We start from the raw sequence: 21035 nt of genomic DNA, 5'->3' as shown, positions 1-21035 counted from the left end.
TAGATGTGATAATAACTCTTGATAATGACTACACGCTCAGCGAAGTTGGTCTGAGAATGAAAGCTGTAGTTTGACCCAGAGGAGCTCCCCGTGCTTTGATATTTAGCAGCATCACAGGTTCAAGCTAAACGCTGTATTCAAACTCCCATCAGGGAAAAATAAGTATCCCCCAAAGCTGCAGAGGCCGTAGGTGGTGGCGTATAGGTGTGCAGGGGTGTTTCATGGCACTGGACCTCCTGGCATAGTGTGGGGAGACTGTGCAGAGGGCAGGCAGACCTGGTGAGGTCTGGACCATAGTGCCTGCACAGAATGACCTCTTGCTTATCCCTGGAACTTTGTGCCCAAGCGAACTGCATGGTTTTCCCTTAAAAAAACAACATCCCTGCCATGTAGGGGATAGAAAAAACAAGGGATGGGAAGAAACGAGGGAACTATGGAATGGCAGTGCAGATTTACTCCTTGACTAGGTTTCTGACTTTTTTACATTTTTAGGGAAGATTAACTTTGCTTTTTTTGCTGTTTTGCACCTGATTGGGAATTAGTCTGTCAATTCCTTTGAGCCCTTGTGATATGAAAATGTAAATCTTACAAAAGGTCAGTACACCTAGGTGTAACCTGCCTCATAGCCTCTAATGACCCAGTTTTGCATAGCCCAGATTTCCACTGGATTCTGTATCCTTCTACAGTTGCTCCAGGGCTCCACTCCTGCTAGCATTGGTTTAAAAGACTGCCCTCACATCATCTTCGCATTTCTTGGGGTTTTGTTTGCCTCCTCATTTCCCCACCCCCATCCTCCAATTCTCTACCCCCATGACAAGGTGCTCTGTGTCCCTATTTCCTTCCCTTTCAGTCCCAATGTCCTCTGTCCTCCCTTTCCTTCATTCACCAGCTTCATCAGCCCTCACCTACCATTCTTATCTCCTACACCAAAAAAGTGCCCTGTGACTCCATTTCTATGCACTCAGAGGTACTAACACAATGTATTGAAATGGGCTGAACAGAGAGGCTGGTGTAATTACATTCATGAGATTTAGCACTGCTATCAATTGCAGAATTGCTAAACCACATCACTTGCCTAAGGCAGCTGGGAGTCCACATTTCTCCCCATATTAGTGACTCTTTGATGTCTACAGTATTTCTGGAAATTTTGGAACTGGTTTCAAGTCTTACCGTATAGTGGATGGAGACATGCTCTTGGGATTAGGAGACTAGTGAATTTAGATGATAGACATCCATGAAACATAAAAATTAAAAAGTAGTTACTGCATCCTCTGGTGTGCTCCCAAAATTAAGTTTGATAACCTTTCTGAGACCTGCAAACCTTGTCATCTAAGCCACCAGATAGGGGGATTCTGCTATTCCTGCTTAAGCAACAGTGCCTGAGGCCATCAGAGGCATCTTAAGGCATCTGGAACCTCCACATAAGCTGTCAGGTATCACACAGGAGTTATTGGAGGCTGGTGCCAGGCACAATACCCTGCCATGCCCTGTCTTTTGCAAGTTCATTGCTGTGTGCTAAATAAAGCTGAACTGTCTTTGGCTACCCTCAGCATCTAGCTTTTGGCTGCCCTCAGCATCTAGCATCATCATGCAGGCTCAGGGCAAAGAAACCTGCTGGCTAAATCACTATCAGTTCTTTCAGTGCTTGCGTTTCTTCCCTGGGGTTTCCCACTCAAATACAGTCAGTGAGTTAACACAACGCCGCTCAGAGTAGACCTGCTAGCAATATTAGGATTTATGAAGCTCTCCTGCCTACTTCTCTTCCATGCCTGAGTTAGCAGAACAGTGTTAGACAAGGCATCAGAACAATATATTTTATCCAGAAGAAGTGAATGGGGAAAATTCATGATAAGTGTTTTCGGTATTAGATAGACACAGACAGTGAGTCATGCCATGATAACCTAAACTCAGAATTTCCTCTGTCATGCAGCTGTGTGTCACCAGCACTGATATTATTCTGGTGTCAAGTTAAAACATCAAGGTGCAAAAATAGGACAGTTTTCCCCTAAATACAAAAGCAGTAAGGTGGGATTTGTAGGAAACTGGCTGTTCTGAAGATCTCGGTAGAAGCAGTGGAAGAAACCAGGCACTTCATATACTTGCCCAGTTCAGAGATGAAGAGAGTCTCTTCCCAGAGGTACCAAGAAATCAAACCGTGCCCAAATGAAGGCATTTCCCCAGATGTGCCTGAAAAGCTAATTCAGCCCTGGGCGTTCATATGCTGTCTGAAACTATGTGCTCTCTACATAGCGCATGTCTTTGGAAGATGAAACTGTTACGGGTGAAAAGAAGGAACTGGTACTGGCAACTGGAATGAAATGGTAATGAATTTTTCTAACTTCAAAACTTATTCCCAGAGGGTCCATTAAGAAGCTAGCTACAGCTCTGCCTGCTTCTTTCACTTCTGATTAATGTCATTTATTGTCTTTGTGGATTTGTAAGCTGGCAATAGATCCCAGCTGTGGGGCTGGGGTGCAGACCTGAAGTTTATGGTAATTTGCCTGTGAGATTTTGATTAGCTATACTGTAGACTACACAGAGATTATCTTACAAAGTCACAAGAATAGCAATGAGTCTGCAATGTAAGTGACAGAAATACAATGCAGATAAATTGCCAGGCACATGATTTAATGCAAACAGGAATGGAGATCAGCCTTATGGGGCAGGACATGGGTTTTATTACTCCTAGCAGTGGAGAAGAGGCATGTCTGATTCTAAGGCAGTTCAACACCTGCTGAGTTTGCTGTACTAGAAGATGCCTCTGTTGGCAAGACAGTGTAAAAGAATATGAACCATCAGGAGCTGTCCATTAACTCTGTAGGACCATAGAACATTAGGTTTGGGAGACATGCACTTCTCTTATCTGTTGGCTTAATCTGCTAACCTGCGGTTTGCCATTGACCTAGTCAGTGGAATGTAGTGCAAAAAAAAAAAAAAAACTTCCATATACAGCAAAGCTAGAGTTGGTTTGACAGTGGACTAAGCTTTCTCATGCTCAGCATAATTTAGCCTTCTCAGTTCCTTCTGTAAAAAGCAGAGATGAGCAGACCTCTCTAGAGGACAGCAGATGCCTAACTTAAGTTCTCCAAAGCAATGCTTAAAGGTGCTTCTCTCTTTTTATCAGCTACAGTGGTGGACGAACGCTCTTACATGCTCACATTAATAATTGTATGGTTTAGCTAATGCATGGAAACCATGTTAAAGCTCACTTTGCTGTGAGCTCCCAGGAAAGCAGCCTGAAGATGTTGTGTTTTCTGCTGACCCAGTTGTTTCTTGATTTGATGTCTGCCTCCCCTCTTCCTAAACACAATTATCCCCCTTCAGCACCATATGACTCCTGTTTTAAGGCATGGACTGAGTGCCACCCAGTCAACAAAATGCAGACATTTCAATTCCCTGCGTAGTCACTAGAAAGACATTTACAGGACATGACTCTGCACCCTTATCTGCAACCTGGAGGTGAACTGTGCCCTGAAAGCACTATGTTCTCTCTCCTGGCTGTGAAGGGGGTCCACATGTCCAGCTTGATGGAGAAGATGGTGCAGAGTTCTGAAGTTAAGAAAGATGAATCTCATGCCTGCCCTGGCAGGGAGGCTGGGCAGGGGACTTGGACTGCAAATGTGGAAGAGGGAACTTTAGGAAAGAAGGAGAATGTTTCCTAAGGCAGGGAGAGAGAGGAAAACTAGTGTAAGCACGGTGCACCACATAGAAAATACATGAAGTGGAGAATGGAGAACTTTTTTTTTTATTCTTTTGTTTCTGGGTGTTTACAACCTTCTTGGACCTGTGGTAAAGCCACAGAGCTCACACTCTTTAAAGGCAACCACTGCACATGTTATGGTAGCAGAACATAGAGTCTGGTTTTGAAAATACCAGATGTGAAAGCCTTGTTTTGGCGTGTGGCATTTGGGTTTTGAATAGGTTTGGCTGCATTTTAATCTGTGAGTTCAGTAACACCCGCCTCTTCTGTATTTTCATCTAAAGGGAAAAACACATTACTGAGAAAGAAAACCAACTTTTAAAACAGCAGCAGAAATTCAGATTCTTCTCTTTGGCTGGAAGCCTTGCTTTTTGTTGGGTTGGAAGGGCACAAGAGAATAACCTCTCTGAAAATAATTGAACTGGCTGACAAGCATGTGTCCCAGTCTTGGGTAACAGTGAAAAAAGGTCTGATGAGGGTCTTCTGATTTCAGATGTGGCGTTAGGACTCATCTCGTTTGACTTGTGGCCTTAGCAGTGTCATTGATCTTTTTGCTGGAGCTCTCAGGAGTGGGATGGAAATTATTGGTTAATGTTGATGTTATTTTCTGTAAAGCATTAAACATTTTTCTAAATAAAGAGGGCTCTATATTCTTCATCTGAGGGCTCACACTTTACAAATGGAGAACATAAAGAAAAAGCAGCAGATGAGAGTGCTGCTACCCTGGCAGGGCTGAGGAACAGGGAGTCAAGTGAAGAAAGTAAAGGTGGACTTTGGAAATGTGTTTTGGAGAAGCATTGGAGGAGACGAAGCAAAGAGTCAGTAAGCCAGGTGGTTGAATGATTCAGGACCAGGGTCAGGAGGTGGAAACCATGGGTAGAAAACATCCAAAACCCGGGCTTTGAAGATACAATTAATGCAATAGAAAAAACAAGAGAGACAAAGCTAAACATCGAGGAAGAAAGCAGGGAGACCGAAATTGCAACACTCTGAAGGCAACAGAGTGAGGTCAAAGGTAGCGGCTTTCTAGCAGTAGCTAAAGAGTGGATTTTTTGCTGTGATAAAATAGAAGGACATAACATCTTATCTCTGATGAGATGGGGAGAAGCTTTCTCCCTCTGAAGGCAGAAGCAGATACTGCAGGATCTCTGTCCATAACATCTGCTTTTTCTCAGCAGGATCACAATTTTTTAACAATTTTTTAAACATTTTTATTTTAATTGTAGCCATGTATTGGACACTTCACTGCTGAGGGCCACTGTAACTGGAAGGTTTATAAAGGTATTTGCTCTCTGGTTGACCTTACAAGAATTACTTGTATGTGTTTGACAACCTTAATTTATTCTGCATTGCGTTTCAAATCCATGCGAGCAAGCACTAATATGCAAGTATAATGGGAAAGAAATTCCTCTCATTTAAATGACTGAGATCTGGTACCCATCTTGTGTGAATGAAATTCAATTGAATAAAATTCTTTCTTTTGTGAGTTTTAATCCTTTCCAGGTTTAACTTGCAAATCTATTCAATGTACTCCTGTAAGATGAATAGCAAGATGGAAAGGTCACAGGAGCACAGAACAGCTTTTATCTTGTGTTTGACGCTCACCTAGCATACTTCCAGCCTCATCCATGCAGCTTCTAGGCACTGCTGCTGTGCAGAGTAAATGAGATAAATGTGATGCTTTTCACAAGAAAATCAGCATTTCTCTTATCCTCTTTAGCACTAAGGTGTAGTTTTATTATTACTAAATGAACGATCATCCCATGCCGTAGTTTTCGCAGATACATATCAGAGGACTTTGCCCTTTCAGAACACATCAGATCTATCAGTGAAACTGTTCTGTAAAACAAAGGGGTTTTATTTTCTTTTTCCCCTAATTATATCTACTCCTGATAGCACATTTTGCCAGAAACCTTCTTGCAAACAACATCTACAGCAGGATCTATTTACAGAACTGAACTTGCAGTGCTGGGACAAGCTGAAAAGACTGAGACAAGATAATATGAAGAGCACTGTGTATACTGAGTCATAGCTGATTTTTCACTAGTTTGACCTAGCCTCTTTCCCTTTTCTTGGCTTATGTCTGTTCCCAGGTCTCTCTGTTGATCCCTCTAATGAGTTAAAAACGGTAGGTCTTACAGCCACAGTACTTCAGGCATTTCTACAATGAAAGACCCTGAATGGTAAAAGGTGGTATTTCTACCTTAGCGTATTATTTGCAGGGAGAAATGAAAAAAAAAAAAAAAAAAAAAAAAAGATACTATGTTTAAACATTGGGAGAGACACTGAAAATAAATACAAGAAGCTGAGGAGAGATGAGCTTAGCGATACAGTGAAGAATGCAATGCATTTATTCATTCACCAGAGAATTAAATCACATCAAATAGCATAAAATGCAACTGCTCTAACACCCCTCAATTTTTTCCAAAAACCAGAAAGATTTCTGATAAATGAGGCTTGCCAGCAAGAAATCTCACAATGTGTCCCACCACAGTAATACAGAAAGCATGATATAGGGACCTGACTCATCCCAGAACTGATCCTATTTACATATCGTTGGCTGAATGTCTCGCAGCGATGCTCTTGCACGCAGCACTGAAACACTTGCCGCGGGCACTGGCACTTCACTTGGCAATGAAAACACCCAGTGAAGGAAAAGATACAGCGTTTACTGGCAAAATATTTTAAGGAGAATAAAATCACCTGGGGGTTAAATATTTTGAAGGTCCTTCCTGCATTAATAAATCATAAGCTACGCAATCTTCCCTTGAGATGCCCAGCCCCTAGTAAAATTCACCACCCTACTAGAGACGATCCGTCAGCAGTTACAGTACCAGTGTATCTGAGAACCTGCCTTAGGCTGTATCTGTTCATACCTCTCAATCTGGACATCCTCATCAGATACAGAAGGAAGGAAATACCACATTTAATGGACCACTGAGAATGTAAGATTATTTTTTCCCCCTTTAAACAAAGCAGTTTAAATTCAAATACACTAGTATATCACCAGACCATTTCTGAATGCACACACTTGTCACAATAACTAAGCCCAATATAAGCAGTATCACAATTTATGAATGTGTAAAATTATGCTGAATGAATTAGCTGCCTCTGTTCATGGTTTGTAGGCACTACTGGATGGGAGGCGTGGCTGAAAGAATACTTGGTATCTACATACTCATAGCAAACCTGGATGGCAACTCCGAACTAATAGCATTGCCATCAATTTTACCTACAGAGGTACTGACATTTCAGTGTCTATTTTTATATTTCCTTAAGTTACGGGCAAAATGGAAAAAAAACAAATTCAAAGAGCTACCTAAAGTGCACAAGGCTGCTTTGATCTGCCCACCATTCCAATGATGGGTTGGAGGATACATACATTACTCAGACAAAAAATATCCTGTAGTGCGCTGGATTGCTTGCAGTTGATGGTTTGTGGGCACAAAACCCATTTCTCTCATTTCCTTAGAATAATAAATTCCTTAAGCTCTTAACATCTTTCCTTACCTGAAAGGAGTCAGGATGTTGCAAACATCCTCCAGCAGCCACCACAAAAAAGCAAATCATATTTTCCCTACCCAAAAGGCAGAAGTAGTCTTTTACCTGGTTTGTTCCCCTTGGCGGATCCTAAAAAGAGCCACATCAAAAGGTACTTGAGCTCCATGGGACTTGTTCACATCTTTTCTCCGTAACACAGGATGGTGAAGCTTCTCAGAACTGATGAGCTGGTGCCAATCAAGCCAAGGAGTCACCTACTGCCTGGCTAGGCTGGTGGGGAGCATCGCCCTGCGTGCGCGGTGAGGTCTTTGCTCTTCGGTCAGCAAATCATTGTTTCACTGGCTGGCTCTGCAAGACAGAATAAAAGCTGCTCTCTCTTCAGGTATTAGTAGCTTTTATCCAGGAAATCAAACTTAATGCTCAGCGTGATGGAGTCTGCCATCGTGTGTAGGAAGTGGTTTGACACATCAGAGCTACTGACTCCAGAGCTGTTCCACTACAGCTGAGGTCAGTAGAAGGGGGAAAGATTCTGGTAGGTTTGTGCAGCCACTTAACCCTGAATTTGTGTCCAGGCAGGTACTTAAGAGGGACCATCACTGTAGCATAGTTGTCTTGTGTATGACAGTGGACCTTAGGCACTATCTGTGGGCTCTGCCTACAAAGAGAAGGTCCCGTGGGGTATCAGTTTGGCTTTTGGGGGGTCGTCTGCTAAGGATGATAAAGCCACACTCCGTTCGTTTCTTGATGTATGCATGTCTGCAGTTTCACTGTGTGAAAGCTGAGCTTCTGAAGGATGGATGGTTTGATCAAATAGAATCTATAAGGATGAGGCTGGCAGGCTGGGAAAGGGTTTCTCTTGTTCCGAAGTTGTCTGGTTTTCCATGCCTCAGTGAAATTTGTTCTTCCAAATGTCAGTGGTAAACTGGAAATGATGAAGGAAGTATCACACTTTATGTAGTTTTCTTGAGCCACTTCCACAGAAATTATTATCTGTTAGTACCTAGAGAATTAGTTGGGATAGATTGTGGAAAACCAGATTTAAACTATATGTGGTATTCGGTCTATTCTATTTACAATCATATATATATATATAATCAAATCAATTACACGCTGGACATTTACTTCTCTCTAAGGAATAAAATCTTCCAAACAGGCATGCTAAGAAATAGATGTGATACATTTTTAAATGCCACTACAGCTGCATCCATCAGTCACAGGCACAGATGCAGAGGATGCTGTGTTAGTAGAGACTCTTCTGTCCTCACACCCTTAAGGGAGATAGTCCTGTGAAAGACAGCTGACACAAGGGAGCTTCTTTTGAGTGAGACCTAAAACAGACCTTTTCTGGGGGCGCGTGATGCCATTATCTATGGGAGGCTGCACAAAGGTGCACCTTCGCCCCAGCATGTGAAAAGATGCAGCAGACAAGAGATGCTACAGTGCCTGCTTGCTCTCTCCTGATAAGTCTCCTTTTGCCCTTTTTCTGAAAGCTTTTGTGCAGCTTCACTGATGCAGGTGACAACTCCTCCTGGGGGGTCTGTTGGCAACAAGGCTTTGGCCAGGAGGTTACTGCCCAAACCCAAATGCAACAGGGCATAGAGAACAAGTAAGACTTCTGGAGCAACTGCTGCAGGTGAAATGCTTTGCTTACCCAGGGCTGCTCTGTGCTCCACAGATATTTACTGCCTTTGCTTTAGTACCAAATAATCTCCCATATTTAATAGCATAATAGGAAACGCTCATGCCAAAGCCCACTGAAGGATTTTGAGGGATTTGTTCTTGAAACATCTGCCCGAAAATCTTAGACCCAGTTCTTCACCTTTTGTCCACAATACCTGGAGATATGCAACTGCATATGCAGAACCGCAGCCATCTGAGTTGGTAAACCATATTTGCTAGATTTCCCAGAAAGAAATCCCAGTCTTTTTATCACAATTTGTCCTTCCCCTACTAAGCATGGGGTCTGTTCTTTGAGGGTGCGGGGATTTACACCCCACCATCACCTTCTGTTTTCTTGCCTGGTCAAACTATTTAATTTCATAGCTATTTGCATTACGGAGACAGAGAGAGGGCACCTTTTCTGCAGTCCTTCAGCTCAGTCTGCCTCTCTCAGGTGTACAAAATTCTGCCAGTTAATCAAGGATTGCAGGCTGAGCAGGGGGCAGCAGCTTGGACCACAAGCGCAGCTTCTCAACAAGCTGAATTTTTCCTTTTGTTGCAAAAGGTCTTTTTTCGGCAGATGAGCTGAGATCCACTCCCTCTTGCACGCAGCCATTTGCTTTCAAGCAGCAGATCTCAGCGTAGGTGGATAATAGCCACGAAGATTTTACTAGAAACGGTGAGTTCTTATCCTAGCAAGAACACGCTATGTGCAGTCAGTTGTACGGGAAGGAACGGTGACCCCAGGTGGCTAATTGCTACAAGCACAGTTTGCAGGAGAAAGACTCGTAACTCGGCATTTAGGCCTTTTAAAGGTCAGAATAAAAACCGTTACTGCTGGCGAGAGCAATTAGTTAGGTCAGCTTTGTGAAACAGGTCAGCTGGTGGAACGATTCCAGGAAAAACCAGTGCCGCTTCTTGCAAGGAACTGCCCCAAAGCAGAGTGGGGTGGCGACTGGAGGGACCCAGCAAGGGTGAAAGTGATCTAGAGGTAAAAATAAAATAAAAAACAAAAAGTAAAAATAAAACTAGGGGATTGGGGGGGGGGGGGGGCGGGACGGGACGGGACGGGACGGGACGACAACATAACTAGCATTATAATTTAGATTATTAACATCAGATGTTATCAACAGAGGTGTGTGGCAATAAAGGAGGGGAAGCACTGTGAAAACTTGGTGGGAACCTGGAGAGTGATGGAGGGAAACAGGAGCAGCTTGAACATCCAGGAAGGTGTAGGGGGAGAAGCAGGTGCTGGTGCCTCTGTTGCTTGTTGACTTTCTTCCACTGATCGCCAGATTTTGCTGCTCAGAGTAGTCTTCTCTTTCAGCAGAGAGCTGGGAGGGAAAGGCCTGTCACATGGCCCAGGTCACCACAGACAAGATTATGAAGATTATTTTTATACCATGCCACGTGACCAAGAAAGATGCAGAAATGGAGTTGCCAGGGAGTAAAACACAGACACAGCTCCAGCCTTCTTTAGGTCTAGATTTAGCAAGGGCTTTTCAAAATTCTGCAAGTGCTTTTAAAACTCTTAGTGCACAAACTCATTTGGTCTGGAGGTCTGGAGGTAGCAGAGGCTGTAGGCAGATTCTCCAGTGTATCGGGTGCAGTTTTATCTGATGAACAGAAACCAGGATCATTCAGAAGCTGGGGAGAAAACAGGCATTCATAGAGGTGTGTATCGAGATCTCCTGAGACTTAGGAGACATGTCCCCTTTACATCAACATCTCAAATAAAACCAACGGGTATTGAATTTTCAGTTGGGCATTGATTATTTTATAAATCCAATGATGTTTCAAGGAAAAATCAGCCAGCTTTAAAAAAGGACAACACTAGGATCTTGTTGCAGCCCTTCCCAGTTCAAAGCAATGATAAATATCCACATAACTCACTAAAATAAGCAAGCTTTGTTGTCTTCCTTTAATTCAGTTATCCTGTTCTGAATCACACTTACATGAGCCCTCTATTCAGGGGAGTAATGCTTCATATGGACTTTGCCAGGAGCATGTGTGGGTGGCTCTAATAGCTAACTAAACTCTGTTAATCAGTAAATTGCTTATACATCCTTGAAATTATGGTAATGGTGGTTGTAAACTCACTTTATTTTTTTTAACTTGGGAGGAACTGTATTGAGAATTTTACCTTAAGCATGGGATATATTACTACTCTGTGAACAGCTGAAGCTCAAATAGCTAGGTTTTGCACTTAAATAGGCCACCCTTGGCTTTGTTTACAGACTACCTAGAGGACTATGTTTAGTATTTCCAAGAAAAGATATTAAAGATGCCATGCACAAGAGCCCTTCCCATCTTCCACAGCAGCACCCAGCTCCGCTGCAAAGCAGAGGTGTGAGGAAGTCCCAGTTATACCATATACTAGAAATGATCATTAGAAATTTTTCACCCAACCTCATTATTTAGAACAGTCGAACTGTTTTGAACTGCTTTTTATTTCCTATAAAAGTGAGACAGAGCTGACATGAGGCACACAAACTTTGCATCTTAAGTGGAGCATATTTACAAGGTCAACAAGGATTTAGGTTCAAGTCACGAGAGTTGCATGGTCAACATAGTTGTCAAAGTTCCCCCTTGAGTCAATGGAAAAAGTCAACAAGTGCATCTAGAGAGTGATTCACCTCCTCTTCTGGACATCTACCTCTACTGGATGAATCACCCATCTGAGCTTCTCTCCCTCCCTTCCATCTGCAGACAACTGTTAAACCAGCATAACTAGTTTAAACCAAACACAAGTCTTTCAGACAGCTGCAGCTGAATGAGACAAAACCACCCTGCAAAACTGTACTGAATTTGAAAAGAGTATTTAAATTGCTTATTTACTGACTGAGAACAGTCTTCCCTGTCAAACACCCTGAACGTAGTTCATTATACTCTTATTAACTATTCCTTTCACGGATGCAAAGTTCTGTGATAAATATGTGAGGACCATAAAACTGCAAAGGACCTCGAGGGTCCAGTATTCAGTGTTGGGCTAAATCCGTCAAACAAATCACTCTGTGTGCTTTACCATCTCAAAAATTGGAGGGGATGTGTGCATTGAAAGGTTCCTACTCCTCAGCAGGTACCAGAAGGGTTTCATCCTCCAGCCTGAAGTGGAGAGCAAGATTCTACAGCTCTCATTCTTCTGTGTTTATCATACTTCTCACCATAGCTTTCTCCATGAATATTTGTTACGCTAAGGCTCACTTCTATCAAATTAAGAATATGGGCCTTTAGTTCACATCCACAGAGACAAAGGAAATTCCGGGGTTTTCTGAAACACAAAGTGCTTTGAATCAAACTCTCTGTTGGAAAAACAGCTCTGAGATGTGTATGAAAGAACAGACTAGTATGAAGACCTCAGTGCAATGCAGGGATCCTAAAGATCTTTCTGTGTGAAAGAGAAAAACACAAAAAAGAGCCACCCTCACTGGCCAGTAAGAGCAACCTCTTAAACCTGAAGGTTTATACAAATCAGTAAAAGAAGCATGAGAACAGCCTTGCTGGATCAGGCCAATGGTGCCTCAAGCCAAGCCTTTTACCTGCAGCAACAGCAGCAGGAGATGCTAGTCTAGGAGGGCACTTGACCTAGGCTGCTTCCAAGCCCCTCATTTCTCCAGGTGTCCATGGTTTTTGCATGAAATGCTGCTTTTCTGCCCATGCCTTTTGGCCCTATTTATGGACCTGCTGTCCATCAGTGGTGTCATTCCCATTTGAACCTGTGTGCTGGTTTTGGCTGGCATAATTGACTTTGTAGCAGCTGGTATGAGGCTGTCTTTTCGATTTGTGCTGGAAACAGTGAATACAGGGATGTTTTTGTTATTGCTGAACAGTGCTGACACGAAGTTGAGGCCTTTTCTGTCCCTCACCCCAACCCACCAGTAAGCAAGCTGGGGGGCACAAGCAGTTGGGAGGGGACACAGCTGGGACAGCCGACCCCCACCGACCAGAGAGACATTCCATACCATATGGTGTCATGCTCAGCATATGAACTAGGGGGGAGGTTGGCAGGGGGCCGCTGCCTGGGGCCTGCCTGGGCATCGGTTGGTTGGTGGTGAGCAATGGTTTTCATTTGCATCACTTGTCTTTCTTGGGTTTTATTTCTCTCTCTTTGTTATTTTCCTTTCCATTACATTATTACAATTATGATTATCTTTCAATTATTAGACGTTTTTTATCTCAACCCACAAGTTTTCTCACTTTTACGCTTCCAATTCTCTCCTGCATTCCTCTGCGGGGCAGTGAGTGAGCCGCTGCATGGGGCTGAGCTGCTGGCTGGGGTTAAGCCATGACAACCTGCCAGTGCTCCTGGCCTCCACAGCCTCCTCTGGCAGCAAGCTAAAGGACCCGTCCTGCAAATAAAGGACTCCTTTTATCTGTTTTAAACTGATGTTCTACTGAATGTCTCCAAGTTCTGCTGTTGTGGGATTTGGTGGCTTATGGTCTATATTCACCATATCACCCACCTTCGCAGTACAGTTAACCTACCCACATCCTCCCCTTCTCCATGTTGAACAGCCCTAGACCTTTGCTGCCTCTCCTTGTAAAGCAAATGCTCCAATCCCATGGTTATTTTAGTTGTCTTCCTCTGGACTTTCTCCAGTTCCACTATGTCCTTTTGGAGATGCAGAAACCACAATGGCTCCGGCTACCCCACATGTAGGCCCACCAAGGTTTTATATGGCAGCAAAATTATCTTCTCTGTCCCACTCCCAGTGACAACACCCAAGATCATGTTGGCTTTTTCGGCCATTGGTGCTATTCTCCAAAATCATCAGGTTAGTATGCAACAACAGCCAAAACATCCCCCCAGTACTTCCCTGTGGGAATCAAACAACAAGCACATTATTATTACAATAAAGTAGTGTTTAATTAGCAGATCTGGAAGAGAATTTGTAAACTTACTCTCCTCAGACTTAGTGTTGGGCTGAGTTTCCAGCTTACGTTGAAAACTCTTGATATGTTTAGTTTCCATGTAGTGAATACTGCCACAATGCCATTAACACAGCGATGCCTAGGTTGGGATGTTTAATACTTCCCCATGCAAATACAGCCGCATAATACAGATAACTTTCTTCTAGAGATATTCTTATTTGCAATCATCATTGCTCTGGTTTAGGCAGAAAAATTTCAGGATCTTAAAATAAACTGATAAGTGAAGTATATTATTGTGTGATCATATTTGTTCCTTCCTTTCTCCTTTTTAGTACCATCAAGTTATAGTTAATCAGGCGTACTCAATCCTACAAAGCGCACAATCCTTAAGAAAGCCTCTGTAGTGAGCTCCTTCCCCAAGACACCCTGTCTCTTTGCTCGACTTTAGTAAGAATTTTTACACTATCTGTCAATTTAGGGAAAATAACCTAGTTGAATTACAGGGTGAGTAAAAAATTGATTGGAAAAACCTGAAAAGAAAGTGCCTTAAAATGGTTCAAAAGTGCGTCTAATGGAAGAGCATATTGAGCGGCACCGATTAAATGTCAGACAAGAAGGATGTATTGAAAGATGTTCTCCAGGTTATTATGTGGGTCTGAGGCTTTTCAGGTTTTTTTAACAGTTATCTGAATGATGACTATAGACAATCTTTACTGCATTTGCAGCAGATGCTAAGCCAGGAGAGATCATGCGTATATTAGAGGTCAGGAAAGAAATTCAAAGTTACCTCAATACACTAGACAAAAAAAGTAGGATGCAATTTAAAGAATAAGTGCAAGCTTTATATGTAGGCAGAATAAAAAAGCCTGTGAAATGGAGTACTGGTGTCACCGGTTAGATAGCTTTTCTGAAAATGAACCAGGGGTTATGTGCAGAAGGCCAACTGGCAATGTCACATGGAAAAAATGTAAATCTAATTCTGAAATATACAACATATGCAAAATAATCCCTTGTTTTATGCTTTGACAATAAAGCCATGGATGGAATGCTGTGCCCAGCTGTGGGCACTACACATTGAGAAAAACTCGGACCAGCAGAAGGCAGTTCAGAGGAAAGCAATGATAATGACAATGACAAGGGGGTCTAGAAAACATTTCTTAAAAGGAAAGACTGGATAACCTGAGACTGTCTGAGGAACGGTGATGGAGAAGGGGGCAAGATAACAGCCTTCAGCAGTGATAGAGATGGAGCCAATTGTGCCTAGGCATGGACTAGGAGACCCTCAAGTTTCCTTCCAGCACTGCAGTCTTGGGTCTGGTAAAGACTGTGCTCTTCACTCTCACTTTCCAGACTGCCAGCCCAGTGAGCTGCAGCCCGTGCTTTAACCCTATCACTTACAGTCAGAGAAAGTCCTTCTGCATCATCCTTAGCTCTCACTTGCCATCTAACCCATCCCCAAGCAGTCTTAGAACCTGACTGATTTTTGTACCAGTTAAACCTTCTTTAGCCCAGAAAAGAGCTGCACCTTCAGTTTTAAAGGGCTCTGTGCCTGTACTAAATGAACAAATGCACATTTTGCATAACTTAACAGCATTGTCGCCATAAAAGTCAGTCAGAAACTACATACTATCCACCTTGGGTGTTGGCTATGTAATATTTGCCTTTGCCTAACCAAGAAGGCGGCTTTCTTACCTATCTGATATCTAGGTACCAAAGGTGGAGTCCTGCCCGTGGGGCACAGCAGCCCCCGGCAGCTGCGGGCTGGGGGCAGGGGGCTGGGAACTGCCCGGGGGGAAGGGCCGGGGGGGCTGGGCACAGCCGCTGGGCAGGAGCCCCCAGCGTGCCCAGGTGGCCAAGGGGGCCAGCAGCGCCCTGGCCGCTGTCAGAAGCGCTGTGGCCGGCAGGGCCGGGGCAGTGCCCGTCCCCCTGTGCTGGGCACCGGTGCGGCCGCCCCTCGGGGCCTGGGCTCAGGGTCGGGCCCCTCAGGGCAGGGGGGACGCAGAGGGGCTGGAGCGTGTCCAGAGCCGGGCAGGGGCTGGGGCAGGGGCTGGGGGGGGGCTGGGGGGGGGCGGCGGGGGGAGCTGGGGGGGTCAGCCTGGAGAGGGGGGGCTCAGGGGCACCTGGTGGCTCCCTACAGCTGCCTGGCAGGGGCTGTAGGCAGGGGGGGTCGGTCTCTGCTCCCAGGGAACAAGTGACAGGACACGGGGAACCGGCCTCACGTTGTGCCGGGGGAAGTCTAGATTGGACATTAGGAAAAATGTCTTCATGGAAAGGGTGGCCGAGCATTGGAACAGGCTGCCCAGGGAGGTGGTGGAGTCACCATCCCTGGAGGTGTTTAAAAAACCTGTAGATGCGGTGCTCAGGGACATGGTTTAGTGGTGGGCTTGGCAGTGCTGGGTTAATGGTTGGACTTGATGATCTCAAAGGTCTTTTCCAACCTAAGTGACTCTATGGTTTTATAATTTCTTTGGAGACTCATATGGGGGACAAACACCTGAGCTGGCTGTCTAGACTCCTATTACCATCAATGAAGACAAGAAGACTCAACTAGGGCAGGGCTGTATCTTAAAAAAGATGTTTAAGTAGGTCGGATGGAACGTGCCCTGTAGGTGTTTGGTTTTCCCTATTGAAAATAAAGAGGATCTAGATGGTGAACTGACACACAGATACCCTTTATTACAGGCATCTAAAATCAGAGGAGATGAACCTAACCTCCAGCTAGTTTTAAAACACAGACTGTTACATTATACTATTGCCATCCCACCTTTGGCCCTTATATTACCAAATGAACTTCCCATGGCTGAAGACTAGCATTAGAAATCTTGCTGCTGCATGTCATAAGGCATCTTTCTACCTCTCTTTAGTTTTATGAGCTGGGTAGATGCTTCTGTTTAGGAAAACAAAGTTCAGTGCCTTCCTCTAGCTCAGTGATGGCACAGTTAATCTCAGCTGTATGAATTTTGTTGAGTCAGCTATGAATTTACCACCTCATAGGAAGCTGTTGTAGATGTTCCAAGAAATGGGGCTAAACACTACCCCACAGAAATAAATGTAAACAGTTGCATTTCAGTTCTTAGATGAATCTTGCACCTTTTCCCTAAGAGGAAAAAAAAACCAAACCAAACTTCTCAACGGTACGGACTTTGAGGACTCCTTACAGAAATGCAAAAAGAACATCTAAATGCAAATAGTAGTGATATGAAAAATTTACAGAAGTTCTTCAGCTAGAGTAACGTGGAGGTTTCTAAATCTAACCACTAACCAAGAAATGTTAGTGTATGAGTGAGAAAATTGGTGTGGTCCTCAGGAAGGAAGTATAGAGTGAGAAAATGAAAAGGTGATTTAGAAAAGGTCAGGATACATTTTTCATCAGCCATGCTAAAGAAACAGAAAACAATACGAGTTTTTCCTCCTTGAGCATAAATTATTAAAGCTGACCCTTTTATTCACTGCAGAATAAGGATTCATTCCATGTGTTTTGCTCTTAATGAGGCTCAGGACTTTTTTACAACATCTTTTTAATGAATCCCCAAGTTCTGACAGTATCAAGAGCAATCCTTCAAATTGCTGCCAGAGTAACTCAGGCTGAGTTTATGCTACAAAAGTCAGACCTCATGTTTCAGGACATTATTTTAGAATCATAATTTCCTGTGGTTGCTCTGGGATTTTCTTTGTAGGATGTTTTTCTAATGCACCTTCAGCTGTTCTCAAATAGTGCAGTGACACCAGCATTCAAGGTGTTGTAGATGAAGGCAATCTAACATGGGGCAAGTAAGCATTGTTCTGGCTAACAATGGAGCACTAATGCTGGTCAACAGAGCTGGACATCTGCAGAGAGAAACTTATGGGTGAAGTATTAAATAAATAGCTAACTGGTGGCTATCCTTTCCATCACATTAGATTTCCATGACCCATTTTGTTACTGTTACCCTTGTACCGTATTCATGGACCGAGCACTATTTGTGCAGTGGAGAAGGTTGGGGTTGACGTGAAGACGTTGGGATTAGCAAAAGACCATGAGATGATGGATGTCTGAGGTGCAAAGCTCTGAGTAACCCAACAGGCCTGTTGAGGATTTCAAAGCACTCCATCTCTTTCTCTAGAGGGAAGCTTGGCTGCCAGACAAGATAACACTTTGGGATGAACAAGGTTGTTTTCACCTTTTCTCACTTAATATTAGAAGTTGATGTAGATGCAGACTTCTGAGTTAGTCACCTGTTTGCCATTGCAGTCAATGGAGAGCAGCAGATGTAGTTCAGATGGTGTATGTTAGATGTTTGCCTTAGGGGGAGATGAACTTCACTGCAGAAGCATATGCTTCTCTGCACCGGCTACTAACAAGCCAAACACCCAAATGCTGCAGATGTCACATTTGGTCTGAGGATATCCACCAAACCTCCCACCTGGTTTTTGAGTGTTACAAACTGCTGAAATTGGCAGCAAATATTGCCCTGTGTTGCCTTGGTGTCTATAACTGTCTCCCAGTGCTCTGGGTCCTTGCCAAAAATAACTTCCCTACCGTCAGATTTATACCCTTCACTCAGATGAGCTAGCATGTTTGTCAAATATCCCAGATCCAGACCCTATCACCAACCCCACCATCTCTCTGGCTCTTGTGGTATAGTGCACATGTTATAAATACTGGAGCACATCGGAGTTTGGGGCTGAGCTCTGGGCAACATTGCTCTTCAAGGTGAATACAACTAAAACTGAAAGCAATGAACTGCAGCAAGCGAATCTGTAGTATTGAAAGGTTTGAGATGTCCACACCAGTCCTAACACTTGAGCTGTTCAGGGCTTCCAATGGTGAGTGCCTCTCTGGTGCTTGGAAGAAGGAAGGAGAAAGGTGACCTAGACAGGGTCAAGCTGACTGTAAAGCATGCTAATGAAGTGCAGGAGTTATTTCCATAAAGCAGTTCATATTTCATGCCCTGCAGCTGTTCTTCAAAAAAAACCCTAGCAGCTATTTATCAGGCTGTTCAACAGAAGTATGCTTATCCCACGGAAGTTCTCCTCTGACCTTCATAAATTGAACTGTCCACACTTTATAACCAGACCCTGTTGTATCACCTGCATCCATCCAGCCAAGGGAACTGCCTGCCCTGTGGTTGGCTTTGGAGGTTGCAGAGGAGTCACTCGTGTGGGGCAAATGGCCTCAAACTTTCTCCCCAAGGCCAAGACAAAGCTCGTTGTAACCAGAAAGCATTCAGTGCTGAAAAAAGTGTCCTCACCCCAAGACTCTGAGCTCAGACAGCGAGTGCAATGGGCTTTGAATCTGGTTGCATTTCCCAACTGCACAAGAAATGTGCAAACTTTGCGGGAGACCACTTTCATCCAGCAGAATCCCATCACATGTGGGATGGTCTCCAAAGGGTACGGCAACACTGCAGGCAAGAAATGGGATGGAAAATCAACATGTGGGATCTTTTATATCTCTTCTGGGCACAGGGACACTTTCTTCTCTATTGACACCTCTGATTGTCACAGTTCAGCCCTTCTGAAGTCCTATTTTGATCACCACATGTTGATAACCATAGACAGCCCTACAGGAGAACAGGGTCCTAGGAAGAAAGTATTAAACAATCTTACAATTCCAGGCTCTGTCCTAAGGAGCATAGTCCAAGCTCCTAAACTTCTTGATTTCTAATTCCCAGAGATCAACATTTCTTCATCTGGTGAGTTTGACTTGCAACTGTAGCTTTCTTTTAAGATAGGAGATCATTCAAAATACACAATTTTTAAAGCAGAAGAAAGAAGTGTCTGAAAGCAAGTATTTTGGGGATGAGGGAGTTCACATAGCTTCATGTTACGCCGAGTTTCGTGACACTTGTGTTGAAGCAGTGAAAAGAGGACAAGATTTCCCAGAGCTGATTTACTTCCCATCAGTCAGACTGCTCCTCACTCAGATGCCCTCATGAACATCTTCATTACGTCTGTTACTTGCATGATAAAAAGAGTAGCACTCAAAATAAAAAAAAATCTCCATCTGCCGTTTTCATGGTGAGCAAGTGGAAAACATGAAATATTTGACGTGACTAATAAAAGCCAGACGCTGAGCCTCCTCAATTTGGAGTGTTTTATCAGCTCATTTAAAGCTAGAAGAGGAAAGCACTCCAGACACTATGCCAGATACAGCTCAGATGCTATAGAAAGAACAGATAAAGGATAATATGAAAATATAAATTATAGCAGAAGGATAGTATCTACCTGCTTGGCTGTTTAGTGTCCAAACTGTGTCCACCAAGGTGATTGTATCATCTCTCTTAAGTGGAATCAAAAAGATTAAGAAATTAAAGACTTGTATCAAGACATTAAAATGAATGTTCCCTTTCCCAGTTCTTGGCCCAGACGTTGTTATGTATAGCTTGCTCCTTTTTCCACTTTATCAAGTTCTGCAGTGCAGCAAAGGCCAGACTTGGAATCTTCCTGCTATGTCTTCAATGGGCACTGCCCTAGAGCGTGGCTAAATCAGTCAGAGAGGGAAGAGAGAGAAGAAAACACGGAGAAACTGGACAGGTATCAAGGACATGGCTTGCTTCAGCTCAGCACAAAACCAGCACCTCTCACTGTGGCTCAGTGTGGCCAGCAGTGCCAGTCAGCATTAACGTACTGTATAATTCTGAGCTGAAGAAACTCAGAAGAAAAAAACTGTCCTTCAGGTAGGAGGCAACTGCACCTGTTGTAATGCAAATGGTTTTGCGCTGGGGTTGCTGTGGCATTCCAGTGGTCATGCACAGCCAAACCTCAGCTTCTTATGCTCCCTGAAAAATCACATTGTAGAGCAGAGCTGCTGGTACCGATTCACCACCATGAGCGTTGCCACAGGCTCCCCATGGTGGCACAGCCTGGCTCTGCCCTGGGAAGGCTCCATCCCAGCAACATCCAGCTCCAACAGTGGGCTTTAAAATGACAAATTGTAACCAACACATGCAACTGAGAAAGCAGATGTGCTAAGAGAGGGAGAGCTTCATGAGAAAGACTTGCTGTCAAAGGCAACAAGCATCAGAAGGATGAGGCCAGAGGAGACAGCTAATTTTGGCTCCTCCACTAACTCCAAATGTGGCCTGGGGAAGTGACTCCCCTGCCTTCCCCACTGCCTCACACCTGTAGGCTGTTAACAATAAATTGTTGATAACAATCTCTATTGTAACTGCAGCATGTCTCCATGTTCTCCTGCTTAAAGTCATGCACCCTTTGAGAAAAGACAGTACTTTAAAAGTCTTAATTTGGAGCACCACCTCCTAATGCTGAATAGCTAGAAAGCAACTGAGCAGAAGCTCAGTCAAAAGGTTTCCTACTTTAT

The sequence above is a fragment of the Falco rusticolus genome, chromosome 5 (assembly GCF_015220075.1).
Source record: "Falco rusticolus isolate bFalRus1 chromosome 5, bFalRus1.pri, whole genome shotgun sequence".
NCBI lineage: Eukaryota > Metazoa > Chordata > Aves > Falconiformes > Falconidae > Falco > Falco rusticolus.
Note: the sequence above shows the minus strand (reverse complement) of the source record.